This window comes from Pteronotus mesoamericanus, unplaced genomic scaffold (genome assembly GCF_021234165.1).
Source record: "Pteronotus mesoamericanus isolate MK-2021 breed Mesoamerican mustached bat unplaced genomic scaffold, CSHL_Meso_final contig_65, whole genome shotgun sequence".
Taxonomy (NCBI): Eukaryota; Metazoa; Chordata; class Mammalia; order Chiroptera; family Mormoopidae; genus Pteronotus; species Pteronotus mesoamericanus.
The window spans coordinates 10,411,524-10,432,199 of record NW_026555228.1 but is presented as its reverse complement, the minus strand read 5'-3'; positions in this window follow the sequence as shown (position 1 = coordinate 10,432,199).

Below are 20,676 nucleotides of genomic sequence, written 5' to 3'. Positions count from 1 at the left end.
CTGTCTACCAGACCAAAAATATGTTTTACCATCATCATATCATTCTAACTTCAGTGGTAGGGAAGCTTACATCTTTTCAAAAATGCTCCAATATTTTTGGTATTTAATTGTGAGAAATCAGTTAGTCTGACTCCACATACAAAAAAAGACAACACACACCTTCTACCCACCTTTCCCCCAATTTCTCTTATCTCCATTCTCTGGGAATAGCATTTTTCATCACAGTGTAGAAAATACTTCTGATTTCCAACAATCAGTTGCCAGAGAGTTGAGGGCTTATTCTTTCAGGACTGCCTCAGTTTTTACAAAAGCAGTTAAGTGTTTTCTGGCTAATAGTCTTCAGATTGATTAAGATGCCAAAGCTGCAGTGAAATTCAAACTAAGCAAGAGGTGATTTTCATCTGGACTCCTACTAGATGGAGTTAACCATAAAATGCATATGAAAATTCTTAACTATCTTTAAAGCTACATATACTTTGAAGATATATATTATAAACAATTGTTTATATAACATAGTTGGTTACAGTTGTAAGCAGCTAAACATCAATTATCTTGAGCAAATTTAGTCTCTATTTTTTAGTAGGGAATTATATAACCTTTAAATCTTTATGAATTTGTTCACTTTGGTGGCCATTGGTATGTCAGAATTCCTTGAACCATAACCTAATATGTAGGAGTTAGGAAGCGAATGCTAGAAAGGAAATAGAGTTACTAGATATGAAATACTCTTCAAGAGACTTACTTTAATAGGATGACAAGAATGCTACTGCAGAGGGAGAGACTGATTGTTCTGGAATCAAGAACTTGCTGATGAATATAGAGGAGACTTGAGGGGAGATATAAGAGCTTTGAGGGGGATGTAAGGGAGGAAAGAAGATGAAGGTAGATGAAGATGCAGAGAAAGTGTGAGGTGGAGTGGAATAAAGCTGAAGAAGCTAATAACATGCAATTTCTCTTCTTTCCCAACAAAGTCATATAAGAGTGGATGTGTTGGGAAGATGGGAAACGAGCAAGGAGGAGTTCAGGGTTTAGGGAAATGGGCTTGGCCCTGTGGAGTCAGCCATTGATATTAGTGAAAGGCCTTGCTAGAAAACAAAGAATGGCAGTCCACATTAACTTGTAATATAATCATTATCTAAGCTTTGAGATTTTCTCTAGATACCCTCGGCATATTAGTTGTGATTTTTCTGCAATTCCATTATTTTCTTTCTAATGAATTTTAAGCAAGTTTACATTTACTCTAAAAAATAGCCATTGTCATTTTCTTTGCAAAGTCTAAGTGAGTCCAGTGCAGTCCAGTTTACAACCCTCCCTATCTTTCTGCTTACTCTAGCTTCACAGATGTTGGCTATATCCCTCTATTTCTTCCCTGCCAAGAATTGCATACATGTACTGTTTCAACCCTGTTCCATTATTTGTGAAAACAAGGAAGTCTTCTTCTCCCCTATAGTTAGAAAACAGGTTTTCCTATGATTTTTAATTGAAGTAACATTGGTATATAACATCATATTAGTTTTTAGGCACACAGCATAATAATTTGATATTTGTATACAGTACAAAATGATCACAACAGTAAGTATAGTTACCATCTAATACAATTTACCCTCTTCACCCATTTCACTCACCCCAACCCCTTCCCCTCTGATAATCACCAATTGGTTCTCTGTATCTATGAGTTTTGTCTTATTTTGTTCATTCAGTTGTTTTGTTTTTTAGATTCCATGTATAAGTGAAATTATATGGCATCTGTCTTTCTTTGTCTGACTTATGTTATGTAGTATAATACCCTCAAGGTTCATCCATGTTTTCACAAGTGGAAAGATTTCCCTTTTTTATGGCTGAATGGTATTCCATTGTGAATACCACTTCTTTATCCATTCATCCATCAATGGACACTGAGGTTGTTTTCATATCTTAGCTATTGTAAATAATGCTTCAATGAACATAGCGGTGCATATATCTTTCATAGTAGTGTTTTCATTTTCTTCACATAAATACCCAGAAGTGGAACAGCGGGATCACATGATTTTAAAAAATGTGTTCAACAGACTGTTGGCTACCAGAGGGAAGGGGTGTTGGGAGCCAAGTGGGTACCTGAAATATCAGAGCATCACTTTGTAAAGTATACAAGTATCTAACTACTACGCTACACAGCTGAAACTACTACAAACCAATATTGAATATAAACTGTAATTGGAAAATATTTTTTTTAAAAAGAAAGCTCACTTTTACGTGGAATCTAAAGAACAAAATAAACTGATGAACAAAATAGAGACAGATGCATAGATACATGGAACAGACTGACAGCTATCAGAGGGGTGGGGTAAGGGAGCCTGGAGGAAAAAAGGTGAAGAGATTAGCCACAAAACATTCATGCATAATCTATAGAAACAGACAACAGTGTGGTGATGGCCTGAGGGAAGGAGGGGGTGCCGGCTGGGTGGAGGTGGATGAAGCGGATGGCAGAAGGGAGACATCTGTAACAGTATAAACAATAAAAATAAAGTTTAAAAAAGTCTGTAAGAGTGAATTTTTGTTCATGGAAGACCTACAACCTGGCAATGAATGTTAAAGTTGGGATGGGTTGGGGCAAAGGTTAGATGAAGAGTCAAATAGGAAGAAATTCAATCTGATTGTATCTTTCATCTCGATTTTTTCTATATAAATTAAGCTTTGCTGATTTTCTTCTGTGGTCCTTTACTTTATATCTCCTTAGTGAGGTCACCATCCTTGTTGATGACTCTTCTATTACCCTAGTCTCTATTACACTGGTTTTCTAAACCCCAGTAACCTCCATCTCTATTGCATTTTAGTCACTCACTGTACTTCTGAAATTGTCATTTCTCAAAAAGTCTTTAAGAACCCAAACTTTCAAATTCCCTCCTCTAGCTCTATAAATCCTTCTCCTACAGCCTTACACATAAGGAGCCTGAGCTTTAATCTCTTCATGACTGCTTCCTGGTCTTTCATCCTTTTCCATTGATCTACATTGTTACCCTAATTTTTAGTTACCAGCTTTAATTGTGCATGTCCTAGGTGGAAAAGCCCTAAATATAATTACTTATTCTTTTAACCTCTGTGTTTTTTGGTTTTCCTATTCCATTGTCTGTATTGCTAAAAGGCTCAACACTTTGTCATTTGTGTCCACCACAATTCATGGCATCTAGCTTCAGGGAAACCTTGACTGCTGTTTGGAAGCTCTTTTATTTTCTGCTCATATGAGAGGGTCTAAAATGCTTCCACAAAGCTTTAATCCTACCCTACTTCCACTCACACTAGGAATTTTATCTTGAGACTATAAACTCCAATCCTTTTGAGCATAGCATCCCAACTTTCCCTCTCTCCATTTCAAACACTCTCAGTATCTCAACTTCTTTTTTTTCCTGTTTCTCAGAAAGAAATATCTCTGCTAGCTGTCATTCTTTCCCTGCTCCAGTCCATCATGGAAAAAGATAATATGCCTAATAGACAACACTAATCCCTTGCTCAAAACTTCCAATGACCCACAGCCAACATCATCCTCAATAAACAGAAACTAAAAATGATTCCCTTATGATTGGGAACAAGACAGGATTGTCCACTTACCACTCTTATTCAACAGAGTACTGGAAGTCCTAGCCACAGATATCAGACAAGAAGAAGAAATAAAAGACATTCAAATTGGAAAGAAGGAAGTAAAACTGTAATTATTTTCAGAGGACATGATAATGTACATAGAGAACCCTAAAGATTCCACATAAGAAATGAATTCAGTAAAATAGCAAGATATCAAATAAATATTCAGAAATCTGTTGTATTTCTATATACCAATAATTAACTATCAGAGGGGAAACTAAGAGAACAACCCCCATATAACTGCATCAAAAATACCTAGGAATAAATTTAACCCAGGATGTAAGAGACCTATACTCGAAAATTATAAGACACTGAAGAAAGAAATTGAAGAAGATATAAATAAGTGGAGGCATATGCAGTGTTCATTTGCTTTATGGATAAGAAGAATTAACATCATTAAAATGTCCATACTACCCACAGCAATCTATAGATTCAACACAATTTCTATTAAGATACCAATGATGTATTTCACAGACTAGAATATTCCAAAAATTTATATAAAACCATTAAAGACCCTGAATAGCCATAGCAATCTTAACAAGAACAAAATTGGAGGAATCATGCTACCTGATATTAAACTATACCACAAGGCCATAGTCATCAAAACAGCACTATACCAGCATAGAAACAGACATATAGATCAATGGAACAGAATAGAGAGCCCAAAAATAAACTCACACATTTATGGTCAATTAATATTTGACAAAGGGGGCAAGAATATACAGTATGGTAAAGATAAGTGGTGTTGGGAATATTGAACAGATAATGTGCAAAAATGTGAAACTAGGCCACCTTCTTACACCATACACAAGAATAAAGTCAAAATGAATTAAAGACTTAAATGTTAGACTCAAAACTATAAAAATCATAGAAGGAAACATAAGCAGTAAAATTTCGGACATTTCTCATAGCAATATTTTTTTCTGATATATCTCCTTGGGCAAGGGAAACAAAAGAAAAAGTAAACAAATGGGACTACTTCAAACCAAAAAGGTTTTGCACAGCAAAAGAAAGCATCAACAAAATAAAAAGACAACCCACTGAATGTGAGAACATATTGGCCAATGATATATCTGATAAGGGGTTAATATCCAAAATTTATAAAGAACATGTTCAACTCAACACCAGAAAACCCAAATAATCCAATTTAAAAATGGGCAAAGGACCTGACTAGACACTTCTCCCAAGAGGACATGCAGATGACCTATAGTCATATAAAAAGATGCTCAATGTCGCTAATCATCAGAGAAAGGCAAATTAAAACCACAATGAGATATCACCTCACACCTGCCAGAATGGCTAGCAACAGTAAATCAACAAACTACAAGTGTTGGTGAGGATGTTGAGAAATGGGAACCGTCATGCACTGTTGGTGGGAATGCAGATTGGTACAGCCACTGTGGAAAGCAGTATGGAGTTACCTCATAAAACTAAAAATGGAACTGCCTTATACCTAGTGATTCACTTTGGGAATATATCCAAAGAAACCCAAAACACTAGTTCAAAAGAATATATGAACTCCTCTGTTCATTGCAGAGTTATTTACAATAGCTAAGATTTGGAAGCAGTCTAAGTGCCCATTAGTAGATGAGTGAATTAAAATGCTGTGGTACATTTACATAATGGAATACTACTTGGCCATTAAAAAGAAGAAAATCTTACCTTTTGTGACAATGTAAATGGACCTGGAGAGTATTATGCTAAATGAAAAAGCTAGTCAGAGATGGACAAATACCATATGATTTCACTTAAATGTGGCATCTAATGAACAAAAATAAACCAACAAACAAAATAAAAACAGGCTCATAGATACAGAGAATAGACTGACAGCTGTCAGAAAGGAGGGGGTTGGGTACTGGATAAAAAAGGGTGAAGGGATTAAGCAAAACAAACAAAACAAAAAACTCATAGGCAGACAACAGTATGGTGATTACCAGAGAGAAAGGGGGACATAGGAGAGGGTAAAAGGGGAATAAATGGTAATAGAAGGAGACTTGACTTGGGCTGGTAAACACAATACAATATACAGATGGTGTTTTAGAGAATTGTGCACCTGAAACCTATATAGTTTTATTAACCAATTTCACCCCAACAAATATAATTTTTTTAAAAAAAAAGGAAAACCCTCTCAACAGTTTTCTCCTGCCTTTGGAGTAGAATCCAAACACAGTAGCCTTCCATTCAAGATCCTCCACAAGCTGGTCTAAATTTACCATTCTGTAATAGTCTCCTATATTTTCCCTATATAACATGCCCTAAACTGCCATCAAACTGAACTAGTTGTTCTTCCCCAAAGGTGCCTTGCATTCCCTGTCTCCATGCCTGGTAGAGTCAGGGTATATACTCCCATATATAACCTATGTTTAAATTCTAACTCAGCCACTTGTCAGCTGGGTAGTTTTAGTTAAGGATATATAGAATCAGTGATCCTCAATTTTTTCCCCAGCTACTTGTGAGAATCAAATAAAACAATGATTATCACAGTGCTTGAAAACTATATAATGTTATTATAATATAAAGTGTTCTTTCATTCAACAAATATTCATTTAGCATCTGCTATTTGTCAGGAAATAGCACTGCCACTATTCTCTTTCCAAATGAATGTTATAGATACACTTAAGGAGACAGAACCAACCTGCATCCACCAATCAATGTAAATAAAAACAACCAGCAAAATCAGGACATAAAGAAAATCCTCATAAGCTTGAGGTTTGATAAACACTTCTTGAAAGACATCATTTGTGGATAGCTTGATGGCCAGTTTCAGCCTCAAACCATTTTCCTTTAGCGTATACATACATCTTTGTTGCTGCTTTTCTGGACACCAAAATCAATTCAGATCAATAACTTAAATAAAGGAATTCTAAAAGCTTATTAGAAGTAAGAGTAGACTCTATTTCTTTTATTCCTCAGAATGTGAATCTGATTGAAAAACAAAATGTATTGCTTTAAGTAAGCAAGCCCATGCCTTGAATCTCTTCAACCCACGCCAGATGGAATGTTCAGGAGCAGATTGTACAAGCTAGCTTGTGAGGGAACATGGCCTTGTAAATATAGCTTCTCTTGGTAGTGGCTGTGACTCTACTTGGTACAAGAGAAGACCTCACTGAAAGGGTTTTTTTATTCTTATTATTATTATAGTCACCAATACAAAAAGCACATACCAAAAAGTATATTTTCTCTGGTACTGGCAGACTAGTTATACTAGTGCCAATAAAATGATTTGCTGATTTCCAGAGAGTTGGGGTTTAGGTAGACAAAAAGCTACCCAGTGAACAAGCTGTTTCTCTTTCTCTCTCCCCACCCCTCCTTTTTAAAAAATCCAAAATAGAAATTTCAAAGCTTGAAAAACTTCAAGGCAATTTAAGTTGTTTCCCATGACTTTAAACACTGAATGTTCACACCTACGTCAGTACTACATTGAGAACCTCCCACTCAGAGACTGTATTTAGGAAAGAGAGAATGCTGTGGTCTGCGATGAGGCCTAGATTTGAGGGATCTTGAGTTCTTAGATGAGTTAGTCCTTCAGCAAGACCCCAGGGTTCAGCAGATGTAATTCTTGCTCCTCAGTAAAGAGTCAGAGCAACATATTCAGGGAGTTTCCTTTTAGGGATAATTATTGGAGTAAAACATATATATTATAAGATAAACAGTAAAATCCCTGTATAACCTGCATCATCATTAACATATAGTCTGCTCTATGCAATAAATTTGTTCTTAAGAATCTGCATTACACACTATGTTTCAGCTCAGGACTCTCCTGATATAAACCTGAAGGACATACATTGCTATTTCTCTTCACACACACTCACTGCAGTCCATGCCCCATTTTCTTGAACAGTGTTTGCACTCTTACTAGTTTTTAATATATGATGTGATTTTTCTGATCATCCCTTTTCTGAGAAAAGTAAATTTTGGTTTAGTTGCTTAAGACATAAGATGGCCAAATTGTATATCACACCCCACCATTTTCATGTTGTTGTTGTTGTTGGGGTTGTTTTGGGGGGGGTTTTTTTAGCTTAAGCCAACCCAGGTGAGTAGGCGTCATCCAAGATTAAATCTTGCTGACTTTTTTCCCCAAAGAAAAGCTAGCAAACAGGAGGTGATAAATGCTATGCTTCCTACTCAGACTCTGTCACATAAGATGTCAGTTCTTTATTTTAATTATATTCTTTGCCAGCTCAAAAAGGCAATAATTTTGCTGCATATTATTCTACCCTTTTTAGAGTTCCTCACAAGCAGCAGTGGAAGGCCTTTTATTTTGCTAGCGCTGGTCTTAATATCCAATTCCAAGCCAATCTCTTGGCATCCTTGAGAAAGAAACAGATTATTCGTTGTCAAAAAAACAGACCAAACAATTACTAAAATGCAAACCAGGTATGAAAAATGAAACACTGTTCTCAAACAATATAGTAATTGGAGAAAATTTTTAGTGCTTTTTAAGAACAAAAGCCATACACTTACTCCACTCACTTATAATATTGACCAAATGGGCTAACATAATACAGACATCATCAGGAAGATGCTGGAAACAAAGGTGAAGCTAAGAGCTCATACGTTAGTTAGATTTCCAAAAACTGGACCTTTAGATGAGAATTTGATTGCCAATTGTTTTGGAGAGGCACGGGGACCGCTGATACAGTAATGAGGATGGAATATGGGAAAGCACAGGCAACATTTTCAGGAGAAGGATCCATTACTAAGCCACCACCACAGTAGACAACTGGAGCTTAATCTTGAGAAGAAATTCTGGGAAATGCTGTAAAATATATGCCTGAGAATTATCCCACCCAGGGACTGAGGGAGCTGGGGCATTTATACCCTAATTTCTGGCAGTCATTGGGTGAGGGCGACTGAGGTGGAGGAAGGGCGGGGATTATTTCATCAACATTTTCCATCTGCCTTACCAGTTCCAGAAAAAGCCTTCAGGCTCAGACATACAGAGATTAGCAGCTGGAAGTAGACTGGAGCAGGCTAACCAGTCAGGTCCAAGAGAGAGAGAGAGTAGTAGAATGGCAGCACTGGCTACAGCTTCCCTCTGGAAAAAAAAAAAAAATGATATCCTCAGATGGATAATGCCCATGTCATGGAACCGCCAGTTAAGCTCACTAGATTTAGCAAATAAAAATACATGATGTGCCCTGGCTGGGTGGCTCAGGTGGTTGGAGCATCATCCTGTATATGAAAGGGTTGCGGGCTCAATTCCCAGTCAGGGCACACACCTAGGTTGCAGGTTTTATCCCTGGTTGGGGTGTGTACGGGAGGCAGCCTATCAATTTTTCTCTCTCATATCGATGTTCCTCTCTCTCCCTTCTCTCCCTAAAATAAATAAACATATCCTCAGGTGAGGATTAAAAAAAGAAATAAGAAACACATGATGCATAGTTTAATTTGAATTTGAGATAAGCAGCTATATGAAGTTATGTTTTATATAGGTTTTGTATTTTTTATGATATGGTCAGTTAGGTGTGACCACAAAAGGAGATAGAGGAGAGGATAAGGAAAAAAGTTTATTATACTCACAGATCCTAGAGACAGGAGACAGGGTGCACTGTTCAAAGCCTTATGGGAAAGATAACAGAGTGGTCAGGAGGCAGAAATCAGGAGCAAGTGAAAGGTTTAGGCCACTGCCTTTATTGGAGTGTCTATAGGAAAGGCAAGACAGGGCAGGGTGAACAGTTTAGGATTGGCTAAGTTGAATAATTTTGTTGTGCTTTGGGCTATAGAGGTGGTCCCTAATTGCCTGGCATCTGGCCCTAGGTTGATTAAGGCAGAGGAATGATCTCAGAGTGAACTCGGCGTCCTGTATTTTATCTGGCAATGCTACATACAGGAAGACATGAGAGAGAAAGGTAACAAGGTCAACATCTCTAAAAGGGAACAGTGGTACACTTGTACTTCCCTCTCTTTTCTCCTTACCTGTATCTCCCTGACACTGTTGAGTTTGTGAGTGAAGAAGATGCTCACGTTTCTTGAAAATTTTTAATCAAGGTGCCATCTTACGTAATTTATACATGTTGTTCAATTAATCCTCACAACGACATTATGAGGTAGATATTATTATTATCCCCAATTTCCAGATAAGGAACCAAAGACACAGAAAAATTAAGTAGCCTGACTAAAGCCTACACAGCTAGAAAGTATCTCCAGAAACTATGGTCTTAACTACCATGCTAAAGAGGGAAAGAATAGTTGATGATAAACAGGATAAGAGGTTAACAAAGAAAATGAATATGAGAAATATTGTAGGAAAGATGGAAAAGGATCTTTGAGTAGTGAATTGAACCTGAGGATTCTAGATCCTTTGAACAAACTAAAGAAGAAGAAAAAACACACAAGAATAAAGAAAGAGAATCCATAATTTCCTAATCCCTTTTCCTGCCAATATAGGAAAAGAAAAGTTAGGAAAAGATACCACCCAACCAATGGGATCTAAATTAGTACCATAGATGAGCTAAAACAGATTCAATTGCCATTAATGTTGCTGTGAAAATGATAATAATGTTTAAATGAACACAACATCATACAAATGAGTGACAGTGAGCAATATTTAACTCACCCTTTTTATGGTAATGAATTTGCAAATGCAAACAAGTTGTCCATGAAAAACAAAAGCAAGAGGAACCTAATGAACAAAACAAACAAATGAGCAAAAATAGAACCAGAGGTATGGAAACAAGGAACAGACTGACAGTGACCAGAGGTGAGGAGGAAGGGGGGGAAGGGTCTAGTCATGGAACAGGTATGAATGGCCAATGGATATGGACAACAGAGTGGGGACTGACTGTGGGGGCTGTGGGGCAGAGGAGAACAATGGGATGGGTTGGTACAACTGTAATAGAACAATAAAATATTTAATTTTTTAAAAAGCAAGATAAAGTGAAGCTGGAGAAGATGTAGTTTTAAATGAAAACCTTTGCCTTTGAACAGAAAATAATTCTGGCTGGAAGCTAATGTGGGTTCCACACCTTCCAAATAGCTAAACTGTGTTCTTGAAGTATGATGTTCATTTAGCAAATAGGCATGTAGTGTGGTGAGATGACATAGGCTGATATTTGGTATCCAGACCTAGCCTGATTGTGAAATGGGGGCAAATCACAGCAGCAAATTAGACCAGCCTGGAAAACAGTCACTGAAATCTTTTCTGGAACCAAAGGTGTCAGAAAGTCTGATGGAGCCAGAGATAAGATTGCAGATAGCAACATCTTCCCATGGCCAATAGAGAGAAGAGGTCATCAGGGGCATAGCACAGAAGGCACAGCTGCAAATCCAGTTTTCCTTTTGGTTATTTATCAGACTAATGAAAACGGAAATATCAAAATGAATTCATTGTTTTGAAATGCATCTTTTCTGGCTCTTTCCAGTGAAGGAGTATGGAGACAGAGGCACTGAGTCACCTTGAGCATATCTAATGCCCAGATTTGGTGTCCAAATACCATTTTTCTCTGAGAGGAAACCGGGTTTCTTAGAGAAATGGCTGGCTATAGTCTGGGGCAGGGAGAGTAGGGGAGTGAGTGCGAAATGTTTTATTGAGCCAGAAAGCAAGAAAGCACTCAAAGAAGCAGGTGCTTCTCTGACACGGTCCCTCAACCCGGAAGCATGAGGTTTCCTAACCCTGCTCCTCCTTGAGATAAGAACTATTTACATATTTTCAGTTCAGAGGAACTTTAGGAACCCTTAAAGTTTATGCACAGTATCAGCACAACTGCACAAAATGTTTATTTATTGCATCTATAAAAGAATATGAGGATCAGTTTACCACGTCTTTTTTTTTTACAATGTATCTTGAGACCTTAGAGAAATATAATGTATGTCTGTGAATGGGTGTGTTTTTCTCACTCACCTCAGTCATGTGTTAATGCTGGTATTTAGGTGGGAAGCCACCTTCTGCAGAGAGTGCAGGGCAGGGCAGGCTTGATGGAAGGGAAGGAGAGTAAAGAAGTCTGGTGGTGGTGGGAGGACCCTCCTGCTCACCCCTCCTTGGGATGGGGACATCTGCCTCACCTTCTCACTGTGGCTTTGTGGCTGATCCCCCTGCTTCTCCCTGGGGACCTCCTTGAGCTCACCCCACCTGACCTTGGAGATGAGGCACCCTCACTAACTCAAACCAGAAAGGACATGTGCTTCTTCACAGCAACATTCAAAGCCAAGGTTTGGGGATTCATGTGGTCAACCAAGCCCCGTCTTGGCAAACCCAAGGGGCCCAGTGTAGACTTGGGGATGGTGAAACCACCTTCTCTGTAGGAGTGTGGAGATGGGGGGCTGGATAGGCTGGCTGAGGCTGACCCCAGAGATCTAAGTCTAAGGACCTATGGGTCAGGGGTTACCCCCATCACTCTCTGGACTCTCCAAGGATTCCTTGCTCTTCCTCTCTCTGCAAAACCCCAGAAAGCCAGTATGCTCTGTATGGTCTGGCCAGCCTGGGAGTGCCCCCACTGTTAAATTGCAAGGTTCTCCTGAAAACACAGCTGTGCCCACTGCTGTCAAGATGGCTAAGACCTTGCCTGCCTCCTCCAGACCCTAGACCTCCCAGCTAAAGGACATGTGCCCTCTTCCTCAGCATCAAGGTGTCTGGGAACCCCTGGTTAAAGCATTCCCCACCCACACACTTAAAGGTGTCCTACCCAGGTGACCTACTGGCTGGCTGTGGGCCCACTCTGCGCCTTTCATTAGATAGTCCATGGAGGCTGGGCTGCATTTGGCTCCCCAAGCCTGGGCAATGCTGCCACAGGTCCCTAGGGCATGCCTTCCCCCTGCCCAGGACCTTCTACTTCAGTGCTCAGAGGCCACAAAACCCCCTGGAACCACTGGATTTGGATAGCAGGCTAGTGATCCCAGGGGAGGGCCTGAGTCTATCTGTGTGTGCTTGTTCCTTATAATAATGCCACTGGCCTGGAAAGTCACTTGCCATCTTATTTCTGCTCTCCCAGAATCATTTGAGAACCACAAGTGCATGGCCCTTGGGTTGGCCTGTTTCTATATCCAAGCAGGAAATCAAGCAGGACACAAGGCTGCCTGCTGGAGAAGTGAGGCACCACCATCCCTCTGGGCACCCCCTTTCTCCCCATGGACTCTCCTTTTCCTTCTTCTGTCTCACCTATCTCTGCTGGTGGTCATGGCTTGTCCCTCTTGCTGGGACCCCTGAATTTTAGCCTAAATGGGTCTTTTCTTTGTTGAGGATTGGTGGGTGCAGCTGCCTGGAGGGCTTCTGATGACTAGAGGCCTATATAAAAAGACCACTTTAATCCAATTAAATATTCAGCTGATTTAAAGTTGAACTTCTGACTTTGTAAGAGCTAATCTATTTCAGGTTACCCTGACTGTTAGGTAACCCTTTGGTGTCATAACCAAAGACCAAGAGTGTTTACCTAGGCTACCCCTCCATTGCATGCCCTAAACATTATTTTTTGTGTACCAAACTGCCAAAAACTCTTTTTTTCCCTCTCTAAGCTTCTTTTTTTTTTTTTCCCCTCTGAGATACTAGCTCTGAATGTCCTTGCTGTCTTGGTGACTCTGATCCCTTCAAAAAACAATGTTTCTCACATTTCACCCAGTTTTGCTAGATTTTCTCTTGATAATGATTGTTCTGAGACAAGCTCATAAATCATTTCTAGAGACAGAACTCCTCCCAGTTGGCTTTTTAGTCTCCTGCTTGAAAATGAGTATAAAAGTTTACCCAATTCTGAAAAGAATTTGAATATGCAAATCAAAACATCAAGTTGTCCATCTTAAATACATACTTTTATTTGCCATTATACCCCAGTAAGGCTGAAAAATTTGCTATGACAGTTTAATATTTATATGAAAAGTAATGAAGTTGAATGTCTTTGTCTACAATCAGTTCCAAATAACTTAAAAATTTAAAATTAAAAGCCCAAACTTTTACAGGAAAAAGTAAAAGAATGTATTAAAAAATAAAAAAGAATTTGAATTTGGAAGATAGAAAAAAAACTGACAAATAGAAAAAAATACAACCTGAAAAAAAGCATGTACTATGCAAATAGAAATTTTTAAAAACTGCCATAATATCGGTAGAGAAATAAGAGAAAATAGTGTACTCATGAAATCAGAAAAATTATACAAAAATTTTAGAAAAGAGTCAAATTGCAAAAGATCAAGTTGCAGAAAGAGAAGATTTTAAAAGGAAATAAACTTGTGAGAATTTTTCATATCAAACATCTTGGAAACTCTAAATAAAAGGCAAGGTCAAATACATGTGTATGGTCTAGAAGTCATCTGAACCAAAGAAAATATTCACCTCACATTGGTATATACAGACTTGGAGGGAGAGTCAGGATAAAAATTAAACAATGGATTTCAGTGTTAATGATTAGTGATAAAAATAACAGGAAGTGTTCAGATATAAACTTGTAATAAATGAATACTTCATGAGAGATAGTAATTAATTTTAAATATTAACCCCTTGCTATTTACATTTAAGAAACTATATTTTTATAAGGCACAAATATATTAAATGTGTGATCCAATCTGAAAATCTAGTTATTAAAATCATTGAAAATTTGACCCTTTGAATCTTGCCATACTACCTTGACATCACTTCTTATAAAAACTTATATAAGTTTTGTTCATTCTGGTATCTAAGAAAATATAACAACAGCATAAATACTAACCTTTGGAGTCCAATCTTATAAAATAAAGAAAAATTCCAGAAATTGTACTAATGATTTGCATTCAATCTAATACTGCCTTGATCACAAAATATAAGTTTCTATTCTCAAAACCTGATAAGAGACATTCAGACCAATATTTTTTCATTTCAGCTTTGCTGATTAATCATAGTACCTATAGTGTTCAGAAACAATGCAGGGAAACTACTATTTGAAACACACCCTTAACATATAACATTATGAAACCACATGACATAATATGATAATTAGCAAATTTATATTCTGATCTCTTTAGCAAACCCATGCTCAGGAATTAAATTATTTCAAATTTATGTGCCATATCATATCATTATATGTTTCTTTTCTCAAGGCTGGAAAAGGGAAGTGGAATTATGTTATCTTCATCTACTGCTGCCCTTGACAGCCTGTAATAAGCTTTGAGACTCTCCTCCTCTTTTACTACAGAACAATGATTCACCTAGAGTTATATAATACTAAGTTCTTAAGAATCCAAATCTCATTTTCTCCTTAATCTTAAAAGTGCTTATTGCTTAAAGCAAAAAAAACAAAAAACAAAAAACAAAAAAAAAGTTTTAAGGAAATATTCAAGACATAGCAAAAAGGAAGGGAGAAATTGCAAACAACTACCAGGATGTGTACACTGTTGTGATTATCTATCCCTCAATGCACTCACACTCGGGGTTATAAAAGTATTGACCCTGCATTTGCATGACCCTTAGAGTGAGCATCTCCTTAGATTGTCCCCAAAGAGCCTTCTTGCCTCACTCTATTCCCTGCTCTGTATAGGAGAGAACCGAGAGAAATAGCATTTAAGAGGTAAGAAAAAGAAGAATCCCCACCTCCCCTCAGGGGATACTGAGAAGGAATCAGACAGGAAGACAGGAGACTTCACTAGTGGTGTTACAGAAGCCCAGAAAAGAGAACACGCCCAGAAGAAAGCAGTTGTCAACAACATTCAACTCTGAACAGGAGTCATATAAGATAATGTTCAAAAAGTGTCCATTGCTAGGCACTGCCAGTTCAAAGGAAACATTTATGACTCTTAAATATATAATCAATCTTACTCAGAAAATATTCACTTTTACTTAAAATTTTAAAAATGCAAATTAAAATATCAAGGAGACACAATCGATGCACTGTGTTGGATAACGCATCTGGACATTCTCTCTCAAATATCACTGGCAGCAGTGAAAATTGGTACAGCCACCATGGAGCTCAATGTGGCAGCATCTACCAAAAATTGCTTTGACCCAGCAAATCCACCTCTACATGATATCTAACATATTCTTGACATATATGTTTGATTAATATATTGCATAATTCATTGTGAATACTGAAACAATAAAAGTGTTGTCGAATGGGTTAAATAATTTTTGATACACCCATATCATAGAAGTAATAGAATATTGTGTAGCTGTTCAAAGGAATTTGTGAGCTCTATAGGTACTAATATGGAAAGATCTCTAAGATCTTAAACATCAAGGAGCAGAATATGAAAACATCAAGGTGTGCAGAACAGTGTTGTTAGTATGCTCCAATTTATGATATTTTTTTAAAAAGACTGTTTTACTCATTTTTGCATAAAATATCTCTAGAAGGAAACACACACAAAAAAGTGGTGATAACTGTTGCTTCTTGAGAGGGAACTAAGCTGGAAAACATGGGTTGGAGAGAGAGACTTCCTTTACACTCTACCCTTTTTAACTTTTAAAGTATTTTTTCATGTGTATGTATTACCTGTTCAAAATTACAAAAAAAAAGATTTTTTATTGTATTCAGCATAAGGAGATTGTAAATAACCTTAGTAGAGGCTTCTTCAGAGACATGGTAGGCACAGGAGCCATATTGCAGTAGATTAAGGAGTAACACTGAAGTAAATGGAGACATTCCAGTGGCAATAACTTTTAAAACTCTTTGGCCCTGGATGGGATAAGAGTAATAGGATAGTATATGGTGTTGGACTCGAGGTCATGAAAGGTGGGCTAAATATCCTCGTGGATAATGAGGTCTCTAAACAAAGAATACAGGGGTTAATGTATGTAAATAGTCTCTAAACTTTATGCTTCCCCATCTAAGTAAAGTCTAATGGCATACCCAGTGCTTTGCAGGATCCAAGAATCATTGCCAATAGCTTTTTACTGGAATCTGACAAACTGGCTTCTGACTCTGCCTAAGCTGTGTAACCTTAGCAGGTTACTTCATTTCCTCCTACTTCGCTTTCCTCATCTGCCCATTTCATAGAGATACTCTGAAGATGAAATGATTTATTAGAGGCAAGTCACATAAAACCATGCCTGACACATAGAAAATACTATGTGTATTAGTTTCCTATGGCTTCCATCACAAAATACTAAAGACCAGATGACTTAAATGACAGAAATATATTTTCTCACATTCTCGTAGGCTATAAGTCTGAGATCAAGGAGTCAGAAGGGTTGGCTTATTCTAAGGTTTCTCTCCTTGGCTTATAGAGAGCTTTCTTCTCCCTGTGTCTTCACATGGTTTTCTCTCTATGTGTGTCTGTGTGTTGATTTATTTTTCTTATGAGGAAACCAGTCATATTGGATTAAGGCTCACCCTAATGGCCTCATCTAACTTTAATCACCTCTTTAAAGACTATATATTCAAATACAGTCACACTCTGAGGACTTTAACATATGAAATTTGGGTGGACACAATTCATCCCATAACACTGCATGTTTGTGGCTATTGTGGTCTTCCAGATAAAAGCTGATATTTGGGTGCACAGGAAATTAGTGATATATGTATTAATACCTTAAGTGGAATAAGGTAAGGGCCAGAGGTTTGGTAGATGGTAGCAATGAGGAAAGGGGAGAGAGTGGTGTAGCCTGTGGAAATTAAAATGAATAATTATTACATTAAATTGATTCAGCCTGTATAAAATTGTTCATGGGCTCTAAGTCCTTAGAAGATCTTAATGGAAAACTTTAAGTAAATAATTGTGGACACAAGTAGTTTGTGCTAAAAATGCACTACATTAGTCATTAGCTTTTACTTAGAGAAGAATAAAGGGTGAGGAGAATTACATGCCAATTAGTATTAAATTTGAGTTAAATCTATATTTATGCAATATATTCTCATCACAAACTAAAATTTCTGGCTAGTTCTAATTATTAAAAGTGGCAGCAGATTTTCCTACAACATTGAGAGATTTAAAAAAAATAGTTTTAAGAACCTGTTGACTTGTGACCTTGAAATTATCAATGTTTATTATTAGAAAGTACATTTGATGAGATGTTTGTTTAGAAAGCAGGGATTGTTCACTTAAAGTTGTGAACTATGTAGGTTGAATTGCTGTGAACTATGGAGGCTGCATTTAACATTGAGCAACCACTGTATGTCAAATTTACTCATCATCCTTGGACTAATTAACCTGTTTACTATGACCTCTCTGATTTAGCATTAATTAGCCAGTATAAAAGACAATACAGATTCTTGTAGAACTAGGAATATGTCTAAAATCTTCTTTTGGAAAAGTTATTTTTCATGTAAAATAAGTAAGTGACCATACAGAGTAACTGCAAAAGGCTGAACTTCAGTTTCCATAATGAGCCAAAGGAATGAACATTAATGTGATATTTTCCTCCAATAAAATAGAAAAACAATGTCCTGAAATCAGGAAGAGCTATAGAGGAATGGGAAAATGCGTTGCCCCACTTGAGAGGGGTTAGGTAAAGCTGAGTCTTTGAGAAGAACCCTGGCTCTCAGTTTAAATAAGGAGATGGAGGGACTCTCCAAGAAGAGGATGTAAATATGGAAAGGTTGTAACCACATAAAAGGGAGCACTTAAGGGTTCATGGAAAGTTTTTGGAGGGAGGGAGGGGTCAGTGGGAGTTTGGAATGAGAATGAGAAGGCACAGGACATTCTGAAAATGTGAATATGGCAGAAGATGGTCAGAAGACTTGAGGCCTTGTATATTGGGGAGGTGATCAAGGGTAGCAGTGATAAGAGGTGTGTGTGTTTATAGCTGTCCATAATCCTGCTATGTTAATCATTCCATTGGTGGATGGGATGGGCACTCGGGCATTTCCAGCATCAACCAAGATCCAGATGAGCTGTATTTTTAAGACAGCTCAAGTCAACAGGGAAGATTCCAACTTCTGGAGAATGTTGTTAAGCTGAGGTCTGCATTGATTAATCCACTCCATAGGAGAGGATCTAGGCTCCAAGCTATGGGAAAGAGGCTCCTTGGAAGTGGTTACAATCCATGTGGATGAGCGAGAGGGCCTAGTCCCTAAAAGCTATTGGATGTTTCTTATCTAACTCAAGTCCTGTATCTTCATATCAACCTTGAATATTCCTGATGTGCCTCATACAGATGTAGGGCCTTATTTACCAGCACAAGGAGGAGGGTATGCTTAGATGAAATATTAAAAGCATGAGAGAAAAAAATGTTTTGGAAAGAATGAGTTGTTGCTTTATGAGTATGTTAAATTTGGGGTGTGTGTGGGCCACTCAGGTGTAACTGAGCAGCAGGCAGTTTTAAGTGTAGCCTAGGGAAATAGAAGAAGGGTAGGGAAGTTGAGAAGCTTGCCAGGAAAGAGAGCTTCCTCTTGCCCTGATCCATGGTGTGTCTGGAATGTTGGGAGAAAGCTGCATGTTGGCTCTCATATCCTTTTTCCTGTTCCCTGCCTTGCCATTTCTATTTATCCTTTATCCTTCAGTTTTTGCCTCCTTTTCTACTTGACCCTTTTCCTTATCCATCAAACATACTTAAGTTTTCATTTCCTAAATAAATGTTCCTAACTTGTGGCTCTGTGGTCTACTGTTCCCCTCCTTCACACACACACACACACACACACACACACACACACACACACACACACACACACACACTCTTTTTCCCATAGCTTTTTCAAAGTGAGAAGTATATTTGCTGCCTATACTTTATTCTTACACTCTTGAGCTCCCTATAATCCAGCTTTCATAACTCTGTGGGAAATGGTCCTCAATTCTCTCCAACAACATTTTAATTTCTTAATCTAATCAATTTCAGGTATTCATTCTGCTAACCTCTTGGCGTCATTCGATATTGTTGAGCACACTACTTATTGATGTTCTTTCCTGGCTCTTGGCTACCCTTGTTCCCTCATTTTTCTTCCATCTCTTCTAAATTTCACTGGATTATTTTTCCTGGTTTTATCATTTTCTAATTTTATTTTTAAATTACAGTTTACATTCAGTATTATTTTGTATTAGTTTCATATGTATGACATAGTGATTAGACAATCATACACTTTACAAAGTGGTCCTTCTCTGGTTTTATCTTAAAGTTAGCTATTCTGTGTGTTCTCTCTATTGGATGCTCCCTCCACACAAGACTGTGGGGCTCAGAGACACATTCACCCATTTCCACCATGAATACCACCACCACCTACTGCAATAACCATCAACAGATAAAGAAGCAGGAAGGTCTTTTCAGTTGGGTTTTCACCTGATAGCCAAATGACTAATAACATGTCCTTATATTGAAGAGTCGCAGAATGCTATCTGCCATTTAGCATTCTGCAACACTTAGCTCCAAGCTCCCAAAGCTGGTTAAATGTGCCATTTTCGCTTTACTATATTGTGACCTCCACTATATTTCTTCAAGCCTAAGGTGGCTCCTGACAGGGTGTTGAGAATTGGCACCAATTAGTTATCATCAAACCTTTGTCCCTCTTATGTATTACCAGTGGTGGATAGGGGGCAAAATGATGGAAGTCTGTAGGATTAAGACATGAAGGCACTTAGGGTTTTGTGAAAGTGAGCTTTACATATTTTATCTAAACTCTCAAGCTTGGTTGCAGTCCATCAGGTACAAGATCCCTGATGCAGCACTGCCTTTAGCCCTCTTCCCTCCAATTCTTCTCATATTCTCAGGCCACCTAAATTTTATATATAGCCCTGATCTGAGTCCTGATCACTCTCCTGTGTTCTATTTCTATGCATCCAACTGCTGACTGGAAAAGTCCACATGGATGTCCTGCAAGCAGCAGTTTGACCTCATCTATGACTGAACCTATTTCCTGATCCCTTAACTCTTTATTTTCTTTCCCCCATGAAAACACACCTATGGTCTTTATTTTGGCAAATGGCAACCACCTGAACTCCTTATCTCTCTCTCCAACCACACCACACATTTCCATTGACATTTACTCTCTGACATTTCTTCCATCTGTTAACTCTCTCACACTCACTTCCACTGCCCTATTTTCATGCTGCATCACTTTGCTGCCTGGAGTTGTAATAGCCTCCAGATACTCCCCTCACCAATGTTTCTTTTACACTTTTGTCATAAATGTGTTCCTTAAAAAAAATACATATATTCAATCTCTGGTTAAAAATCTCTATGGAAGTCCTACTGACTATAGGATAAAGTCTGAACTCATTAACCCGGCTTTCAGGATT